The sequence below is a fragment of the Cyanistes caeruleus genome, chromosome 3 (genome assembly GCF_971803275.1).
Source record: "Cyanistes caeruleus chromosome 3, bCyaCae1.hap1.1, whole genome shotgun sequence".
Lineage (NCBI taxonomy): Eukaryota > Metazoa > Chordata > Aves > Passeriformes > Paridae > Cyanistes > Cyanistes caeruleus.
In genome coordinates, this window is record NC_141703.1 from 70,553,217 (window position 1) to 70,570,507 (window position 17,291).

At 34.1% G+C, this 17,291-nt stretch overlaps 1 protein-coding gene across 12 annotated transcripts in view; it reads right to left on the reverse strand.

The window, feature by feature from the left end:
• Positions 1-17,291, reverse strand: part of SGCG (sarcoglycan gamma) — a 106,869-nt gene that overhangs the window by 60,370 nt on the left and 29,208 nt on the right. For 8 of the 12 annotated variants that reach the window (XM_086881833.1, XM_086881829.1, XM_086881836.1 and 5 more), the window contains 2 exons: positions 14,413-14,504; positions 12,547-12,675 (listed from right to left, as the gene is read on the reverse strand). The gene's annotated coding sequence lies outside the window, so the exon portion shown is untranslated. The remainder of the gene's footprint in view (positions 1-12,546; positions 12,676-14,412; positions 14,505-17,291) is intronic. The other 4 variants (XM_086881831.1, XM_086881828.1, XM_086881839.1 and 1 more) reach the window with 1 other exon arrangement.

A 17,291-nucleotide genomic window follows, 5' to 3' on the forward strand; every position in this document is an offset into this window, starting at 1 on the left:
TCAACATGATTTATCTTTTCCTTTAAAACTGAAAGTACACCATATACATAATACACATATACATAATGTACTGCCATGAATATCAAAACAGAAATCGTTCTAGTCTTCTGGCTGTGAGGTTTCTCTCTCTGAAACACAAGCCAGAGTAGATTCATTCCCCTAGATCCCTCTTTCTCTTTAATTGTGCATTTAAAGAAGTGTTTATAACTAAGCTAGGTATGAACTTTAACTACCTGTATTTGTATGGGCAAGTCTTTCAAAAGCTAGCATGAGATCTGCCTGAGATCTGTCTTGAGACTGGTGGAAAAAGGAAAATACTAATGTCCAAGGAGTGCTGAGAGCCATCTTGTTCTTATGGAAAGGCTAGGAGAATCACCCTTCTTTGTCTCCTTATAGTTTAATAAAAATTCTGTCTTTATGAAAAATAATCACTTATGCATTTAGTCTCCTGTATAAAGGGCTTTCTCACTAAGGAGGACAAAATAAAATTAAACACACAGGGATGTCTTGAGGATTTAATAAATTTTCCAACTCTAATTTATAAAATGATAGTTTAAAAGAATTGTAAGATTATTTAACACTGTATCCTCTCTTATTCTGATCATTTGATCCTTCCAGGTGCCAAAGGGCTTTTTCTTCGGGTGAAAGTAGAAAGTTTCTCTTGGGAAAACTTACCTTAGGGAAAAAATAAATCATTCCTTGCAAGTAATAAGGGTTTACAAAGCAATCCTTGTATAATCTGTCACTTCAAGGAGAGAAATGAAGAGAAGGTGGCTGTCAAATTTACAGAACTTTCACTATAATCTACCACAGGTAGTTTTTGTTCACTAGCATTTTAGTTCTTTCATTCGGTGACAGCTAAATTATTTCCTTATTCAGAAGAGACGTGCACATTACACTGTATGCAGATAAAGCCTTTCCATTCACTCCTTGTTATAGTTAATTACTGCAAAAGTCTGGCATTGAATTCTGAAGGTCGTTGCCAAGTAATTTGGTGACCAAAATTCTGAATAAAACATCAAATTGTAGAATTTTCATAAACTTTCATATACACAAAATCAAATATCAAACAAGGATGCGATGGCTACAGACTACAGTAGTACTACTATACTACAGTATATAAATTGTGTTTTCTATCCCAGACATCCAATTTTTTATTATTACTAAAATAATTGAATTGTCAGGCAAGATCAAAGTCAGCTGAAATCAGAAATTAAACATCACAATTAAAATCACATATTTACTCAGACCAAGACTTAGCAACATCTTGCTGTGTATCTAACTACCCAAGGAAGTCAATAATACTCAAGGAAATTACTGAGATTATAAAATTACTGAGATTTATAAATTATAAAATCTTGTTCTCTGTGGAGAACAAGAATGCCATGTGTTATTCAATTTCAAATCTTCTTCTTAGAAAAAACTTATTGCTTTTATAAAAGCAAATAATTCCTCATTGAAATACAAAATGTTTTATCAACTTAGAGGAAGTGAACTGTTTTGCATCACATAGTAGCTCTATAGAGCTATATAACTAAAATGTATGTTTTTACTTAGATATGCATGTAGGGCACAAAAGATGTCATCATAATTGATAAAAACATCTGGCATATGCTCTGAGCTTAATTCCCTGCCATAGCCTTTTCATTAACATCTCCAAATGGTAAATTAGTTCAAATTTCTAGCAAAGATAAAATATATTGTGCTGTTTAGAGATATATTTCTGTTTTGTATTAGAAATTTGAGGACTGACAAATGAAGACTATTGATGAAATTCAAATTTTTAATCTTCATATCATATTTTTACACCACAAGCTTTTGTGCCTGCAAAAGCAATACATCCAGACCTGCTAGAAAGTGCTAGACAGAAAATGACATGTGAGACTGCTACTCATTTCCAGGACTGCTCTATAGAAGTATTCTTGTATTCTCAATTGTACATTAAACTCTCTACTGTCCTCCAGAGAAAAACCTCTTTCACTTAGATTTACAATATCACTGGCAAGTCCAGAAAATTACAGCACTTGAGAGACAGCTACAGAAAAGACATGTTTTTAGGACATTGCCTTTATTCTTTAAGAAAAACTGTTTTTCACATTGCATTACAATGGACTATGGAGATGTCCACAATACCTTTGGAAGTTCTAATTTGATTTCTTATTGGAAATTACTCTGTTCAATGGCTGTAACGGAAAACATTCTTCCCCAGTTGCTTGCAAACATCTGATAGTCTCTGCTTACTCTACATTTTACTTATTCATTAGTAGCTCTTCCTTTACAATCCCTTTATAACCATTTCTAAATACAACAAAGGTTACATTTTTGCTTAAACTGACATTATCGATCTTTTATTTATTCAAAATATGAAAACTGGGATAATCTGCCTGGGGGTATTCTCTGACAATGACAAAATTCTTCCTGTTTGCATATAAAAATTAATAGGAATTGCATAATACTTGAAGATTTATGTGTGTTTCTTGTCACTATTCTACTCTGTACTCAAGCTCTTGGAAGAATGGACAGTGGTATAACAGATATAAATATATATAAATATTATATATATATAATTTAATTTTATATGTATATATATATAAATATAAAACAGATTTATTGTGGTAGTAAAGCTAAAATGCAGTCAGCAATACCTAAATATATCAGAGGTTCTTGGGACTGAAAATTAAGATGAAGCCACATCTGGTGCTATCTTGCTTTTTTTACCAGAAAAAGTTACAAGAAGACATTTTTGCCTTCTGAACATGAATGAGTAACATCTGGTCCTGATGACAGAAAAATAATAATTATCAATTTTATTGATTTATCCCAAAATATCGTCTAATGATTTTTTTTCTCATTTGGGACATTTCTTCAAAGCCATCCTCCAGAATGAAAAGGTATATAGAGAAGTTTCCCAAACCTCCTCACTGATGTTTACTCCTTTAGGATTTTCTTTCTGACGGCTCCATTCAGGCACTCAAAATATAAATCTTCAGTGTATATCCAGTACTCAAATGTATAGTACTAATATTAAAAAACAAACACAAGTCAAGTAAAAAAAACCAAACCTAATCCACAAAGGAACTGAATGAATACTTCTGACTGCACAAACCTACCTCCAAATACTCTTGTAAAGTATCACATTAGATACTTGCACCATCAATCACCAAAAATATTATTCACAATATTTAATAATTTTTAACACCAATTGTAAATGATTGTTAGAAGTTATCCAACTTGGTGCATCTTATTCAAGATCTACCTTCTCTGGCCATCTCTGCTAAAATCCATGGAGAAAAAATAAAATCACCCTCAAGACAGCAATTCACATATATCTAGGCACATCCAAAGTCATTCAGGACATACCACAAAGCAGAATTTCTGTCTCTATGGTCTAAATACAAATTTAACACCTACCAAAGTTGACTTATGATACCTCAGAGTGTCCCAACACAAGAATTCTTAGATGTTACAAAAGCCTATAAGACATGAGGGACTGGTCCTCACTACCTCTGATCATGAAACAGGTCACACACTGTCCTTGAACATATAGAACACCTTTTATGAACACAGCAGTAATATTTTGAAACAAATTCAGGATTTGAGTTGGGAGGTAACTGTTTCATCTGGGAGGAATACTGAGAAAGGGCAAACTGAAAGCCCAGTTTATGCTCATCACTTGAATCAGCAGCAAAGATGAAACTGAAGTCAGCAGCAAAGTATAAAGGGAATAAAAAGAGACTAGAGTACAGGACCTGTGTATGTTTGCAGCTTCTTTCAACTGTGTCTAAAAATCCTTTAAAAGTAGCAAAGAAGCAGTGAAAGCTTAACAATTTGTTACATAACCAGAAGTAGTGATGAGGCCTAGTTCTGTACAGATTTGTATGTTTGGTCAAGTACCCATACCAGCGCAGTTATCTTGTTACTTCTGCTCTATCCATGGGCTTTACATATTTTCCTGAGCCAAATATAACACACATTAGTACTAGCTAGCTTCAGGTGTGTATTCTGACCCAGTAGACATTATTCACATGCCAACAGAATGTACCATGACAAGAGTTTTCCTCTAATGAAGGAATTATCTCACAAGACACTTTCACTAAACTTGAAAAAAATAAATTACTTTGAAAACTTCTTTGCCTTTATTTTGTCAAAATCAAATTTGACCGCAAAGTCAAAAAAGATGGTGGAGGAAGTGGGATGGACAGAAACTTTGAGGTGAACAACAGTTCTGAATTTGTAGTTGAATTCTGTCAGTTTAATTAAAAATATTAAAAGAATAAAATTCAACCAGAATGAAATACCAATAGCAACCATTTGTAGAGTAATATTTTACACAGCTTTTACAAAAAGATTACATTTTAAAATATTTTCTTTTTCTTGCAAGTGTGAAACATTTGATAAAGAGGAGGACTTGTTTAGCATTCAACTTATTTGGAAATAACATCTAAGAACTCCCCTTAATCCATCACATTCAAATTTTTATTATATCAGGTCAGCAGTACTACTCTTAACCTAGGTGATTAAACAGAATTCTAGCTACTTTAGAGTGGTTTTCCTGACTCTGAGTCTGAGGACATTAAGGGAAGAAGTTTATTCGCATATCTGACAAAATGGATACATCCCATGCTCTTTATATTGCCATTTAAATTGTTATCCTAAACTAGATTTATTTGCTCTGTATTATTACTGTATGACTTGGATGCTCTCAACTATATTTAATTCCTCCTTTATCATCAGTGTACAGGATCATCACAAAAGTAAAAGACACGAAGTTTTACTTTCACACACACTGAAGATAAACTTGCAGACAGGATCTGGTAGCTAGTGAGTTTGAGTTGCAGCAAAAATTAGGAAAATCTGTGTCCAAAATTTAATTTCTTCAGTGCCATTAAATGCAGATAAGAATTGTTTTGTGGCCTTCAATTTTCTTTCACTGGAGACAACAGCAGAATTCTCAAAACACTTGTAGGCATACATTTTTTTACAAAAATTTTGTCATTTGTCATGCTTTTTCTGGTTATTTGTCGCACTTAAAAGTATGACACAATGTCCAGAACTGCAAAGCTCACTCAGGAAGGAATAGGAAAATAATCTTTGTTGGGGTCATTGAAACACATCAAAAGACCTGATATTCCAAATAAATGTGAAGAAAATTAAAACAATCCCTCTGATGGAGGCAAATCATGATAGAATCTCTGCTGTCATAATCTTGTACGTATGTTTACCAGTCAAAGAATAAATTTAGATACTTTTTAAAAAAGCAATTGCATATTTTTCTGTTTAAAAATACTTAAAAAAAAATTTTAAAATTTCTATGATTTTGATAGAAGAGCTCTCCTATCATATGACAATGATTACCAGCAGCAAAATGCATCATATAGAAATACTGTTCCCAAAGCAAGTCCTGTTTTGAGAGAGCTTTTAGCAAAAGCCCTTTAACACTATCCTCAATGTTGTTTGCAGGAAAAGAATTTGATGTCGTCAGAGCTGGGAAGAGGAGAGAGTGAAAACAAATAGCTCTATTTAAATACACAAAGGCATACACATTAGCATAACTTTTCCCTCTTTTTCCTTGTTTTGCTGCTGCTTTTATGAAGATGCTACTCCCAGGTAGAATGCTGTTACCTCCTGAGAAGTATACTTCCAGTTCATTCAGTAGACCAGCACAATTACAAGGTAACTCCCTTTTGTGGTGCTTTCCTGTGTTGGTTGTAGACCTTGAATTATTTAGTCTTGATAAATGACTTCACATAGCAAATGGTGAAATACTTCACAGAATACTGCTATTCTGTGAAGCTTCTTTTTTATTTTTTATTTTTTTAAATTGAAACACAAGTACATGGAAGAAGGAATAGAACTAGATGTAGAGGCTAGAGATGAAAATGAATCCTCAAGTCTTCGCTCCCTAATTCAAGTGATTCATCACATTCATACTTTAAAAATGACGATAGAGTAATTTGACCTTGAATCTAAAAAGTAACTGTACCTTTTTTGACAAGTCACATATAGCTAAACTGAAGATCCAAAATTCACTTTTCAGTAGCAGGGGAAGCAAAATGCTTTCCTACATACATCGTGTCTCATTACATACTTTAAACTTTTGCCCTTTTCTGATGAATTTTAAATGTCAATGACTACAAAATGACGTGTTCCTGTTGCTTTGCAGTCCTGATCATAACAGCTTTATTACTCATTTTTACTTACACTGGGGAAAACCCAATTATTTTAAATGTGTATTAGACACATAAGGACATCATCAAAAGACTTGTACTGCAGCAGCCTTTTTTGGTGTTGTTGACTCCAACTGTTTAGGCAGCAACCATCTCTAAGTTTCTTTCTAAGCAACTGTGACAAAGGATTAATGCAATGCAAGAAACACAAAAAATCAAGAACATGCAAAAGTGTATAAATACTGGTTTTGATCAGTATACCAGTTCTTGGATTAAAACCTGTAAGAAAGACATAGCTGATCTTTCAGTTAGCTGTAAAAAAAATGAACCATAACAAAACCCAAATTAACTGTTAAGTATGTAGGCATTCCAAGATAAACTAAAATCTCTTATTTGATATATATACTCCTTGTATTTCAAAGTAGAATTTTCCATACAAAGTATTTAATCCAAAATGGAAATCAGCAGGTATTACTAAAATCCTTAACTTCTGTTGAAAGTTGATTTACTGATGTAAATCAAATAGTATAATCTGAAACGTAGGATTTATTTTTCTTAAAGACTTCTTCATTTTAAAGATTCTAATTTGAGTAATTGGAAAACAATTCCTATTTAGATCAAATAACAAGCCTATTACCTTCTCCAGAAAGTATGTAAAGTATGTCTGAAGTTTCTAAAGTTATTCTTTAAGCTTACATAGGAAAAGACATTCATAGAGCACAAGTGTAACTTGTGTTTTTAAACTTCAGTCAGATGTTTGTTCCTCAAATTTGGACAATAGTGCTTTACCTATCAATCAGTTTTCATAGCCCGAGATATTACCAGAGAACCAAGAGCTGCAAGTCAGGCTTTCCCAAACTCAAATTCTGGAAAAATACACAAGTTTCTAATGACAAAATAAAGATAAATGACGCTGAATCTTAGTGCCTGCAGGTTCACCTAGTCCAGGTTTGCAGTGATTTGGGCTGTTCTCTAAAAACTGGGTAACTAAACCCTGCCTAGGATAGATTTTGATTCCCTACTTGGCAGCGGAAGAACAATGTCACACATATTTCTGGAGGGTAATCACTTTTCTGGAAAGCTTTAGTTCAACATAAGGACAACTGAGAGATTTTTGTCAGCCTCTGGTGTACATAAGCAGAGTGCCAACAAAGCTTTAAAATCTATTATTTCAATTTAAAGGAAATGCTAGATAAACTCAGCCGAAATTTAAAATCATCTACCACAAGGTGGAGATCTCTTTTGGTAGGAGAAAATAGTCTTAAAAATGTTTATATTTCTTTTTAGCTGTGAATTAACAAAATATGAGATCAGATATGTAAAAAAGTCTCCACATTTTAATTACAGTAAAATAAACACTGTGAGTAGACACTTGAGGATAAAAGAAAAAGGTTAAGTTGTGAGTACACTCAGGAAATTAACATGAGATGTATAAGTGGAGATTGTAAAATATGGGGAGAAGGAGGAAGTACCTAGGGATTCTGAAGAAGGTAAAAAAAAAAAAGAAAAAAAGAAGGTACCAAAAGTTGGAATCTTTTGATAACACAAAGGAATATAGATTAATTTTGCTTTCTGCTGCCCTTGTTTTCCTTATTTTGCATTCTAGCCATTTATACACTTCACTTACTAAACAATCCTAGATCAAAGCTATTTCTACATAATTTTTTGAATGCTAGGTTTTTGTTTTTTCTTGTGTTAAAGCCAATTGTTACTAAGAGTCTTAGCATTTCTGATACAGGAAGACAGTCACATTCACCTTCTCAATTTAATAGTATTTTAGATGATTTTAATATGACTAAAGGGTTACAGCTTTTTCTTCCATTAACGTAACTAAAATCAGTTAAAACAAATCAAGTGTGAATCAATACTATCAGTTCTACAGATGTCAACTAAAAGCAAAATCAATAAAGAACATATATTCAAAAAGCAAGTACTCTCACCACACTCTTGTGAAAGTTGTTACTAACAGAATTAAAAAAAATAATGAAAAAATATTAAAAAGACTAGAATAGAGGTTACTCAAACAAGCACAGTGGTTTTATCAAATACAGCTTCGAAATACTTTTTTTCTCTGTTGACAATACATTAATAGTTTTATACAATGTTAGTATAAAAACTGCATTTCTGGAAGTATTATCTTCACACATGCATCAAACATAATTATTAAATGACTCAAGAAATAATTCAAAATTAAATAAACCATTTTTTGGATGCAGTTCCATGTTTAAGCAAGGTAACAGTTTTCAGCAGATGTCATCAGTATTCTTATTAAGTGGGAAATACCTACCATAACAGAATGAAACTAGAAGTAGAATGTTACAGGGAAGAAAAGTGTTGGGGCTAAAATAAGGAATAAATTTTCTTATACTAAACAGTATGGCTGAAAATTAGGCAGGTTTGTTTGGTGTACAGGCTACATCAGGTCTGTTTGGGCATTTGAGACTGGAAAAATACCCTGAAAAGCAGCATGGGCAGTACAGGATTACCAAGTCTCATCTTGGTCTTGCTGCCCATCCTATAAAAGTTTTGGCTCCACCTCCATAAAATTCTATGCCACACCCATCCATACTAAATAAAACTTGGCTCTGGGTACCCTCTGTGTAAACTTTGACAACTTCAGCCCTCAAATACAACTCTTTTTACAGCACCAGAATATATGCTAGATGTCTTAGGGTATACTGCAAAGGCGCAATGTGTGTCAGGACACTCACATGAATGTGGAGGGAGCAAACCTGACACTGCCCTCTCTGCCTCAACCGAGCCTGCGTAGGGGTTGTTCACCACGCTCACATTCTTGTTTGGCACTCAGGCCAAACTCAAATCAACCTCTTCTTCCTTCACATACTGAAATCTGTCTTATTATTTTATGATCCCTACTGAGAAAACTTTCACTCAGGCAATCAATAACAGCAACCTTTTCTGCCAGGCGTACAAATACTCTCCTGTGGATTTTCAGTTCATAGGGAATGCTGATATTAAAGTAACACTCAGTTTTTTAGCTTTAAGTTCTGAATCCATCTATTTCCTTCCTTGCATTTCCAAGTAAAAGTCAAATATTACAGTTAATTCTCAGTGATTTAGAGCAATTTTATGGGGCTGGAGAATATGCTTGCTACCAACCTCACCTATTTATTAAATTGTGATGCCCTCTTCCATGAATTCTGAAACACTGCAGATTGGATCAGCTAGTAAGACGGCCAGGTGATTAAACAAAACCAGAAGGTAATTAGTAATGACAATAAAGTGAATAGTCAGGAAAATCTGAACAAATTCTGAAAATCCTAGAAAAAACTGGGCTGCAATGGACCTCTGGAGATAATCTATTCCAGTTCAAAGCTGGTCTGGAAGAGGCCTTTGGAAGGAGCTTGGTATCTCCAGCATTGCTAACACAGCCTGGTCCGTGGTTAGGGTTCCTTACCACAGCTGTGCTCTACTGACTCAGCTTCATTCCAGAGCATTTAGTTTTTAAGAAACTCTTCCATTTTATTCTGCTTTCAGCAGTCTGGAGTCATCAGAACATGATTTTTATTTGATTATTACTTCCTCTCACCTAAAATAATTTTCCTTAAAACGGAGGAAATTTGGGACAGTGGAACTTTGCAGACATGTCCTACTTCTATCAGGAGCTTGCACACTTCTCACAGAAAGGTATAACAGCTTGGAAATTCAAGATAGAACCTATGAGAAAGTTTAACATGAAACAGGCTGTTGTACCCTACACAGTCAGCCTTTTCTGAAAGCCACTAGTATCCACAACTAATAAGGCAAGGATGCAAAAAGTCTGTATAAAATTTAGTATCTGGAACTTGGAATACAACTGGGAAAAGGTAAAGTGAAGCAAGGGTACTTCTGTTCCTCAGAGCACTGACAGCACAGCAAATAAAAAAAGGAGAAACTATTTAACAGTAATTACTACAAGATGATTTCATCTCTACATCCCTTTATTAAAAATACATATATACCTGATTCTTACAGGCAACCTTGAGAATATACATATTCACAAACACAAGCAAACATACATCTTAGTGAAAAGCATGTTTTATGGCTGCCACCAGCATTATCCAACACTTCAGTACATACCACACTCCATTTAAAAAATATTTATGTATTTTAGTTTATATTCCTCTTCACAATCTTAGACAGACTTCATCCACCACAGGAACATAACCAACCATGGCATGAAATGCAGCAGCTGTTTAACAGCTTTTGGCAGATATACAGAAAAGTTTAATGAGAAGACTGGCCCAGGTAGCCAAAGCTAAGATGAATTAAATAGTGAGAATATTATTACCCGAGCTGAAAATTTGACCAGGATATTGAATTAACCTGTTATCCAAACTGCCATGATGCTTTTAGCCTGATTTAATAAATAAAAAATCAACCAAACCCTGTGTCAATGTCTAAATTAGCTGTCTCTCATTCATTTTCCCTACCTCTCCAACAGCTTTTGAGCTTCTTGGCCAATTTCAACAAAATTCAACAGACAAGCAGATGCCTCAAATACTACATTCATGAAAACTTTCTGAATATGAGACAACAGCGAAAATAAGAACCCTCATTAATGTCTTTACTGAGGGACTGCAATGGGCATGAGTACCTTAGAAAATATCAGAAAACTGATGTGAGAAAAAGACCTTGTAAATGTTTCTGTTACAAAAAATCTTCAATCACTGCTCATTAAACATGTAAGACAATCAACTCTGAGAAATAAGACCACAGGAAATCCAGCTTACTTAATTCAAAATCATGAAAATAATTAAAACCAGCAAGAGATTAGGACCTGGCATTTGTATTTCACGTACAAGGCACTACTTTCCACAGGATAGAAAAAATCTCATGAGGCTATTCAAGCAAGAGGATCTTTGTATACATAACTTTATATGCCTTATGATTATGAATAAAATTCAAAATATAACATGCTTTAAACCACTGAGTTTTCAGCCAGGAAAGAGCTGCCTGCTGTTAGCAAAAGCATAAAGGAAAAGGGATTTTAAGTGGTTCCCTCTTATGCTGGCCTTAATTTAACCCTTTTATTTTTAATTTAAATCCATGCAGTTATTCTTATCCTTTGGTGGTATTCTAGGACCATTTTTCCTTCATTATATAATAGAAAAGAGGGGTGTATCTAACAGAACATTTGTTTAGAAGATAAATACAAATCCATCTCAGCCAAAGTGGTACCGTTCGTGACTGTATCGCAAACAAAACTTCCAAAATCTTAACTGATGGCAAATTTCCAGAACTTTATGATACAGAGTTCCTGTAGTTCACTCAAATGGATTACTCATTTCTGAGTAGCCATGCAGGCCAAAATTCATCTCTCCAAACACAGACAACATCAGCCACACTTACCTAGGCCCCCTCCACAGAAAATGGAGATAGACAGACACTTCTAGGACACAAGTCATCTCCTCCTCAAGTAGGAGGAGATTTGAGACAGATATAGTAAAAACACCTATATCTCAGTAAAAGGAGCCTAGTTGACTGGTGTTGATGCACTAAAATCACATTCCTACACTTTGGCAATATCCTGTTTTAGGAACTTATGTGCTCATTCAGATTAATGATTAAGTATGCAGTGCAAGCACCTGTTGGTGGCGAGATATCAAGTACCATCTAATAAAGCATTTGATAATGAGCTAGTAATCCACTGATACCTAGCTGGTAATTTTCTCTCAATTATCCAAAGATGAAATTGTCCAAGAGAAACTGTATTTGAATTCAAGGAGATTACAAACTTACAATAGGAGTTCTGTACAAACATTACTATATGCCCTACATTAATTCAAGTATGCTTCACAGAAGTTAGAAACAATTTTGATAACAACTCAGGTGGGAGGTTTTTATCACACAATCAAGCCAAAAAAAAAAGTGTTCAGCAGGACCATGGATCCATTCTTGACTAAATTTAACTTTTGGTACACAATAAACTGAGAGAAATCTATAGCTACAACATCAGAGGTTTAATACTGCAAATCAGATATTTATGTAAATACAGTGACATGATACTGTAAAAGATTTAAAAGTTACAAACTTAGAATTTTAAGTTAGCTTCTTAGTACTACAGAAGTGCAGGGTTTAAACTACGTAACTTAATGTCACATTTAATTGTAAAAAGAAGTATAAATAAACTATCTGAATCTAAAATAGTAATTGTAGTCAAAAATGAACACCTGATTTAGGCCCTAAAACAAATCACATAAGCATCAAAATGATCCTTAAATAAGGACAAAATCAGTCTGAAATGTTGCACAGAGACTTAGGCAGAGGAAAAGTTCTATACAACCATGTAACAAGTAAAGAAAAAACAAAAATAACTTATTTGTTAACATGTTAATGTTTAATACTGATATAAAAATAAATTTTAAAAATAACTTACCTTGGAGATTTGAAACAATGTGGACTTGTGAATAAACTACAATCGGTCTCTTTCCAAGAGAGAATTGTCTAACTTTTCCACTACTTTCAGATCTGGAGTGGAAGATATTTTAGGTCTGACCAAATATCACTGGAAGAAAATTTGTTCACATGTTTGGCTATGTTTTGCATTCCATCCTGTTGCTCTGGCACACAGACACAGCTAATTATAATCTGTGACATAAGCGGCTAATTCTACTGCTAAAATGGTTGCGTACTGACTCCAGAAAAGAACTGCCCCACTGTAAGACATAACCAATCCATAATGTGCACTGAAATCACTCAACCTGTCACATAATGCCAACTTCTTTATTAAAATCTGAGAATTTGAGCACTCCATAGAACCTGCACACGAAAACCATTATCAGAGCTGGCTGCTAACAGCGCACAATGCAAAATTAGAAACAAAAACTACTTCTGCTTTCTTTTTCTAATCTTTATGTAACATCGCAACTGAATTTTAAGAGCTCGTTTTGTGAAAACTTTTCATTTTAATGCTAACATTATTCTAGCTATAATATATACTGACTGTCATATAAAAACTCTCTTTAAGAAAGGAAATGCAGGTATTGTAATACACCTATTAGAGCACATATAAGTTTTATACAAGAACCATACTAACAATTACCAATCTTTCCAAGAAGTTAAGCCTATCTTGGTATCTAAAACACAGACACATATATATGCATAGACACACATAAAAACTATGAGCTATATATATGTAGATATATTAAAAAAAAGCTTCATATATTACATACTTTTAGGTTTGAGTCTGGCACTGCTTATATTACACTGCCTACACAAACACTGACCAGCAGACTTCTTGTTCAACCTCAGGTATGTTAGAATCTGTGCCGGTAGCTTTCCACAGTTTAAAAAGTATTAAAACATACATTAGCAAGATTTACAGAATAAAAGGTTTGTGCTATGTGAAGCATTGCAGTCATCACCCACGTTTGGACAATTTCATTTCTCAATGCACTATATTTCCCTTTTCTCAGCCATGTGCTCACACTGTCATCATGCTTTAGAAGATGAGACTTCTATCACACATTTAACAGCTGCAGATCATAAATTTAGGACTGACACAAATCCATCTGGTCACAGGCTTACAAGATACTTTTTCTCATCATGAATTCTTCATGAAGGCCATAAATCCTTTATCAGACTCTGTTTACATATACAAATGGTGTTCTTTTCTCTGCAAAGAAATTAATTTACTGATATCTTTCAAAAATGACAAATATTTCTAATAAAAGTATTTATCAATATTTTTAAAATGGATTTTGTATTTAATCTCAGGGTTGTATGAAAGATAAAGTGTGAGGAAAGCATTTGCATATTGTGTTAATACCAAAGGTTTTCTTCAATTGAAATTCTGTTCAAGTATTAGAGAAAGAAACCTATAAATGATGGACAGTTTTGAAAGGTTCATTATTTAGTAATTATTTATGTAATTGGGTATTCATGTTGAGGGATTTTCTGCAAAATCTTTTGCCCGTTCTTTGAGAAAATCATAGGATCAGATAAAACTGGGTACATGATCCTCAAAACCCCAATGTTTTTAACTGCATTTTAACATGTTTTCTTTTGACGTATTTGTAGTTATTTGATTTCTCAACATATAAAAAAGGCTGACTAACATAGTGCCTAGCTTTTGAAAGATTAGATCCCATCACCCAATAGCTTTCTTTATGACAGAACTTTGTGCTATTTCCCATATACAATTTCTCATCACTGGTCTAGATGTCTCCTTTGTCTTGCTCTTCCCCATAACTAATTTCTGAAAAGTTAAAACTTGAAAAAAATGAAAAGAACAAATAAATACCTCAGTTAGTAACTTCTGAAGTTCTCATGAAGCAGGACTGAGGCAAGAGCAACTGTCAGTGAGTTCTGTACCATCTGAAGGCAGCTGTCTTCCTATTTAAATGCAAAGAAGGGAAAGAGAAAGCAAAATTTTACTTGAGTATGGAGAAAAAATAAGATATATTCAAGAACTGCCCTCGTCACTGCTTTAACTGACAACATCTTACAAGTGATAGGCCAAAATTCACTCAGTTTAAAACTGTGACACAAACAAATGAAATGCCGGACACCCAACAGCTGTTTGGATGTCAAATGCTTATGAAAGCAGAGTTTACAGTAAATGAGAAATAAACTTTTGTCAAAAATCTATGTGCAAAATAATAAAAAATATTTCTGTTGCAACTTTAAGATTGGAATCCATTAGTATAATGAACAGTAACTTCAGTTATGGGGTTACATTTCATTTGTACAAAATTTAAATCTTTCTCTCCCTCAAGTAATTTTCTGCACAGTTCAAGAATGCTGATATCCCATTCCTCACCCCAAAACTGCCAACCTCCTTTTCAATTGGATTTCAAAAGTCAATGGCTGGAGACTTAGTCGTGGAAAGGTAACTAAGCAGACATATTTATCTTTCACATTGTCAGAGTGCACCCATACCAGCACCTGACTACCTAGAAGCACTTGCAAACTCATCTCAGGAAAAAAAACAAACAGATATTATGGTTTCAATATTCTGCTATTTTAACCATTTCTACATTTTTTCCCTCTCTTTTTTTTTTCCTTTAACAAAAGTTCAGTGTATGCCTGTAAGATCCCAAGAAATCTGCTTATTTAACCTCAAAGTACAAAACAACACAGTGGTGGAGAAGACACTATGAGGTATCAGTTTAAGTAATTCATCGAACTAGAAAGGACACAGAAGACATTCAGTCCTGTCAGGTATTTTTCAAGTCTGTGAGATGTCTAAAGGCTGTGATAAGCAAAGGGTATTTAGGAAACAAGAATATTGTAGCCTGTATAGGAAACAGAATTTATCTGAAATATTGTGATTATGTGGAAAACACTAAAAGTAACTAAAATTAGGTTGTGCAGATGTGTAACTCCAAATGATAGCAGAGATCTTTTTCAACCTAGAAGGTTCTATGAAACAGGAGTTTTGACATATGAAGCATTAAAAAATACTTTGGTAAAGATTCAGAAAGGTCAAGCAGTGTAGCAAAATCAAATTTAAAGATAAAATGGTGAAAACCATGGGGGAAAAAAGTATGAATGCAAAACAAAAAATAAACCAAATTCTAAAACAACTAAAGTGAGGGATAATTTTAATAATGGCCAGAAAATATAAAGAGTAATTATTTACCAGACATTTCTGGACTACCAATAACAGAGGGAAAATGTTCAAGTAGCCTCTATTCTTGCTCTTGGGCATTTTAGTTACTCATGAGCTTAAATACTGATGCCACCGAAAAATCACCATCTCAAAATTGATGTTTTCCCATTTTCCTGACTTCCCACTATGTTAGAGGCTCCAGTGTGATATCAAGAAAGAAGTGTTGAAAAGAATTTTTCTAGTGTTTCCCTCCAGAGCACTTTGAATGTGCTATGTTGAATGTGCTTTTCAAATTTTTAAGGGATAGGACTGCTGTTCATTTATTGACAGATTGAGACCTTGTCTCCTCCTAAGGATAGGGTCTGCTGAATATTTAAAATGGGATATAATCTTCTAAACCTGAGCAAAAAAGTGAGCCACAAGTGCCTTATATCTTTCCCATATAAAGAAACACTTGAAAGTTACTCTTACACCAATTAAATCTATAAAAATGCAATTGTTTTAAAGAGTTCCAAAGTGGAAAATACTCCAAAGGAACCTTTTAAAATACAAACATATAACCCACAAATATAAGGCATTAAGGGAGATCTGCTTAGACCATTCTTTTACATATATATAAGGAGGTTCAAAACAGTTTTGAAACTCAGAATATCTATGTTTTATTAGAGAATGAACAACAATAATCTAAAAAAGAAAAATATGAAAAGTCCTATGCAAGATAATATGAAAATTAAAGATCTTGTAAGCCCAACCGCCCCGTGTGTCAGTGCAAGGCAGATCTGGTTTCCAGGAACATTTTTCACCTGTGAGCATAAACAGCTGGCTATGGGTCTATCACCTGATCACTCTAACAGTTTCAATTGCTGCTTCAGCTGCTAGGTTTCTGTTCCTTGCTGCCACACTCCTTTTCTCCATCCCACTGATGCATTCTATCACCTTTCTTCTCCAGTACACTCAGTGGGTCCAGAAGAAGAATCTTTTTCACTTATTGTTCACCAGTTCTACTCAATCTCTTTTCAAATTCACATATACACAAAGTTAATTTATATAGAACTGTTTCAAATTGTCACAGAGGGCTAGTTAAGGTTTTTTTTGGGGAAGGATGTGTTAAATGGTATTTTCTGCTTGGACTGCATCTTCACACTATCTGATTAAAAAAGATTTCATTTCTGTGAGTATAATTCTGCATGAATCTTTAAAGAGATTAAGTTGTGAAGCAACAAGTGAAAAGCTGCATGTGTACTCTGTGCTCACCACTGCACTCTGTGCAAAGATGAGCCTAACAGCTGCCCTGGAATATAGGTTAGTTGGGATAAATTTATCTTCTAAGAGCAAACAAGAAAGCTCACGTTTGTAGGCCCTTCCAAAGAGCCGGGCTGAAGAGATGAATTTAGAGTCTGCAGCTTATGCAGGCTGGAAGACACAATGGAGGGACCTTGCTACAGCACTACTTTAAAAGCAGAAAATGTTGCCTAAGTATCAAGGAGGAAAAAACCCACTAAACACTAAATGTCCAAGAAGATTTGTAATGAATTTGTCCTGTTGCATTGTTGGTATAATTCAAGCAT